This window comes from Gavialis gangeticus, unplaced genomic scaffold (genome assembly GCF_001723915.1).
Source record: "Gavialis gangeticus isolate Ggan-Ray unplaced genomic scaffold, GavGan_comp1, whole genome shotgun sequence".
NCBI lineage: Eukaryota > Metazoa > Chordata > Crocodylia > Gavialidae > Gavialis > Gavialis gangeticus.
In genome coordinates this window covers 11,449,129-11,454,148 of record NW_017729024.1, presented here as the reverse complement: position 1 = coordinate 11,454,148, position 5,020 = coordinate 11,449,129, and the positions used below count along the sequence as shown (strand labels likewise).

Genomic DNA, 5,020 nt, shown 5'->3' with positions numbered 1-5,020 from the left:
TGCAGGCTCCCACCCTGGGGGTTTTTAAGAGGAGGTTGGATGACCACCTTACTGGGGTCATTTGACCCCAGTGCTCTTCCTGCCATGGCAGGGGGTCGGACTAGATGATCTGCTCAGGTCTCTTCCGACCCTAGAAACTATGAAACTAAGATTGAATATATACTTCAATGGCCCTTTGGTGGCACAGGGTCTGACTGTCTTAGTAACATACCGAGAAGGACAAGTTGTGCACCAGCCCCAGGCACTATGAATGGGTGCCAGAACCTCCTCTTCCTGTGGGGAATCTTTGCCATGGCAGCAGAAGCCCTGCACTGCCTGGACATAAGAGTCAATCAGTGTGACCCTGCACCCAGCAGTGTATCCAGAGGGGTTAATAGTGCTTCCCCTTCTGGGACAGTCTGTCACAGCACATGCAGCCCTGTGCCCAATAGCATATCTGGGGCAAGTATACTGGGCACAAGGCCTGGCTCCCAAGGAGCCCATGCCTTGGGCCTGCTGCCACCAAAGCCAGTGCTGCTACAGCAGTAGCAGTGGCAGCAGTATCAGCTGTCTTCAGTGTGCAGAAAGCCTAGGCAGGTAAGACTTCCCTCCCCAGGGAGGAGAGAACTGGCTGTGTAAAGTACTCAGTGTGGAGGGGTAGAGAACTAGGACTAGCTGGAAAATGAGGCTGAGGCAAGGTGTGGGCAGAGAGACCTGGTACGATGTTGAAGAAGATGTTGAGAAGCCCAGGGAAATAGATTTGGATGATAATCCTGTGGGCAAGGGATTTTGGAGACTGGTTTAGGCAAGGAAGGAGATGCAGAGATGGAGGAAGACAGGAATGAGGAGTAGGAAATGGAAAAGAGAGAGGGCAGGAACAAGGGCAGAGGCTGTCAGGCTTGGGACTGGAAAAGAAAGATCTGTTCTTAAATCAAGTCCCTTCCATAGCCTGAAATGGAATTCTAGGTCTCACCATCCATGTACTGTCAGCAAATACTATAAAATCCATTGGCACAGCATGCATTTGTCCCCTGCAGTGCTGGTTCATACTAAATATATCTGTCACATACTAATATCAGTTGCTCTTCTGTCGCAGAAGGGCCTGAGTTGAGAGCTAGGAACAAAAAGTCTTGGTATAGGCAGCCTTAAGAACTTAAGTCTCATTTTTAAGGCAGTGTGGGTTGGATGGATGAAAGGGCTGTAAGGTGGATAGAAAACTGGCTGGAGCATCCAGCTCAGAAAGTAGTAATCAATGGCTTGAACAATGGCAGCCGGTATCAAGTGGAGTGTCCCAAGGGTCGGTCCTGGGGCTAGCTTTGTTCAATGTCTTCATCAATGACCTGGAAGAGGGCATAGAGGGCACCCTCAACAAGCTTACAGATGGCACCAAGCTGGAGGGTAAGGCTAGGATTCACAGTGACCTAGACAAATTGGACACTAAGATGTGAGGACGTTAGAAGGGAGGGACAGGCTACAAATGAGATCTGGACAGGTTACAGGGGTGGGCGGATGAGAATAGGATGGGTTTCAATACTGACAAGTGCAAGGTACTGCACCTGGGGAGGAAGAACCAGCAGCATGCCTACAGGTTAGAGAACTCCCTTCTCATCAGCACAGAGGCAGAAAAGGATCTTGGAGTCATTATTGATTCCAAGATGAACATGGGCCTCCAATGTGATGACATGTCAGGAAGGCTAACCGCACCTTGTCATGCATCCACAGATGCATCATGAGCAGGTCCAAGGAGGTGATCCTCCCCCTCTATGTGACATTGCTCAGGCCACAGTTGGAGTACTGTGCCCAGTTCTGGGCACCGCATTTCAGGAGGAATGTGGACAGCATGGAGAGGGTCCAGAGAAGGGCCACTTGCATGATCAGGGGGCAGCAGGGCAGACCCTATGAGGGGAGGCTTCGGGACCTAAACCTGTTCAGCCTCCACAAGAGAAGGCTGAGAAGGGATCTGGTAGCCATCTATAAATTTACCAAGGGGGACCAGCGGTGAACAGGAGAGACTCTGTTCCCCCGAGCAGTACCAGGAGTAACTAGGAATAACAGCCATAAGTTGACTGAGAGTAGGTTTAGGCTGGACATCAGGAAACCCTACTTCACAGTCAGGGCTGCTAGGATCTGGAACCAACTTCCAAGGGAAGTGGTGCTGGCTCCTACCCTGGGGGTCTTCAAAAGGAGGCTAGATAATCACGCAGATGGGGTCATTTGACCCCAGCATTCTTTCCTGCCCATGGCAAGGGTTCGGACATGATGATCTGCTCAGGTCCCTTCTGACCCTACCAACTATGAAACTATGGAGAGTTGGGCCAAAAGGAATCTCATGAGGTTCAACAAGAACTAGTGCAGATTCCTGAATTTAGGATGAAACAATTCCATGCACTAGTATAGGCTGGGGGCTGACTGGTTGGGCAGCAGCTCTGCAGAAAAGGACCTGTGGGTTACAGTGGACAATAAGCTGAATACGAGGCAGTAGTGTGCCCTTGTTGCCAAGAAGGCTAATGGCACACCGGGCTGCATTTGTTGGTGTGTTGCCAGTTGGTCAAGGAGAGTGATTATTCCCCTCTACATCTGGAGTACTGTGTTCAGCTTTGGCTCCCCATGCTACAGAAAGGATGTGGACAAATTGGAGAGTGTCCAGTGGAGAGTGACAAAAATGGTGAGGGGGCTGGGGGACATGACTTATAAGGAAAGACTGAGGGAACTGGTCTTATTTAGTCTAAAGAAGAGGAGACTGAAAGGGGATTTAATAGCAGCCTTCAATAACCTCAAGAGGGGTTTGAAAGAGGATGGAGTTAAACTGTTCTCAGTGGTGGCATATGACAGACCAAGGAGCAACAGTCTGAAGCAAGGGAAGTTGAGGTTAGATATTAGGAATAATTTTCTCACTAGGATGATAGTAAAACACTGGAACAGGCTACCCAGAGAGGTGGTGAAATCTCCATCCTTGGAGGTTTTCAACACCTGGATAGACGAAGCTTTGCCTGGGATGATCTAGTCAGAGATGATCCTGCTTTGAGCAGGTGGTTGGACTAGATGACATCCTGAGGTCCCTTTCAACCCAAACTTTCTATGATTCTATGATACTCCATTACATCAGTTGGCAGAGATCTGGGGTATAAAGGCAGAAACCCTATCAATAACCTGTGTGAATGTCAGTACAATGCCACATGACAGAATATCTGGTTTTTGGTTTTGTTTTGTTTTTTTCTTTTCATAGAATCATAGGGCACAAAAGGACCTTAATATTTTTATATTTGAGTTTGCAACTATAATAAACATTTTGGACAAATTTTGGATGTATTATATGCATTTTCAGATTGTTAAAAATTAGAGGAACAGAGGTAGAAAACATTTATTCAAAGGTTTTTGCTGCTTCATAACTTTGTGAGCAAGATGGTCAATGATTTTATAAATACCTTTGGTAGAAATACACTTCTTCTAATCTTCTTGAACCGTCTTCTGTTAATATTGATGTTTTATTTACTGTTGCTAGTCTAGATAAAATGGTTTCAATTTTCAATTTACGATTATGCACTATATTTTCTTACATTTCTGAACAAGATGATACATCTTACAAGAAGGCCATGATTGTGAACATAGCAGGGGCACCATGGTCCTGTTTATAGACATGGCATATGGACCATATTGTGTCTCCCCAGGGCCATATTGATTTTATCACAAAGCACCTTAACACAAAAATGCCATTTTATAATATAAAAAAGGTTCAATGGCTTTTTCACTGTTGTTAGTGTTGCAGTTTTGAGACCAATCAATATTTAGTTAGAGGCTTTGCAGAACAGTTGGCAAACTACATGCTCAACAAACATTTTACATAATGAAATATTAAATCATTTCTTTTGAAACATAACCAGGTTTCTGTTGTCAGTTTGATGTGTCAAGATGATATTCTGGTATCTTTTTTTTATTAGCAGTATAATAAATTGTGAGAAATGAAATCAAACTGTACAAAGCGTAGGAAGATGCCAGTTCACTATTAACTCATGTTCTTCTTGGTCCAAACTGAAAAAAAACAACAACCCCTCCCCCCCAAATAAAAACCAACTCAGAACAAAACACATCATTTACATCATAGGTTATGATAATATATTTCTGTAAATGAAGTGGCTCACAAAAGGTTAGAGTGAAGTTCATCTCCTTTTTTTTTAATAGATCAAGAAAATACATTTTAGGTAACAAATTATTGACCCAATTTTCTTTGAATTTAGAAGAAGCTAACAAATGGTCAGCAAAAAAAGAATGTGTTCTCTTGATTTGAAAAAAGAGCTGTAAGAGGGTCAGCGCATCTCTAATTATAATGCTGCAGTTAGCGTTACTCTAATTGAAAGGTTGTATCAGCATTTCCATTATAAAGCCATGTTTTTCATGGGTTGTAGCTCAGCTGTAAAAATTCAATCTGGGCTGAAAAAAAGCTATAGGACCTCATCCTGCTTAGTACTGAATGCCCTCACCTCCCTTTTAAGCCTGTAGGTATTTTGGACACTCAGCATCTCAGAAAAGACCCATAAGTATAAGAATCAGCAAAGTTTATACATATATTTTACAGTGCAATCATCTGTAAAACTGTAGCAATTAGAGTAAATATTAACAGTGCTTAGGTTCTCAGATCTCTGAAGTGCGTCCCTAAAATCAAATCATTTTAGTGCTGTACTGTATTCTCAGCTTCAGGGGACATAATATTTAGTAATATAAAAATTCAATTGTTATAATATGGTGAATTAGATATAATATTTTAGTAATATAAATGTTTTATGCTCTATGAATATAAAACAAAAAAAATCTGTGATTATTTCATCATCTTTCAAAGCACAGGTTAAAAAAAGAAATCAATGTTTTGCCAGATAGGGAAATACAAAATGAGTATCACAGACTTTTTAAACATTTAAACTATAGAGAAGGCATTTACAATGGGCAGTAACATGAGCAATTAAAAGCTACCTGAAAGCATCCTTTCTAAAACATGTTAGAAATATCATGAACTGAGAACATCATAGTGGGGAAAATCTGTTATTGA

At 42.8% G+C, this 5,020-nt stretch overlaps 1 long non-coding RNA gene across 1 annotated transcript in view; it reads left to right on the top strand.

The window, feature by feature from the left end:
• LOC109297241 overlaps nt 1-2,410 on the top strand; it is an 11,694-nt gene extending 9,284 nt beyond the window's left edge. The window contains exon 3 of the long non-coding RNA XR_002097255.1: nt 2,290-2,410. This is a non-coding gene — a long non-coding RNA (uncharacterized LOC109297241). The remainder of the gene's footprint in view (nt 1-2,289) is intronic.
• Nucleotides 2,411-5,020: the final 2,610 nt, after the last annotated feature.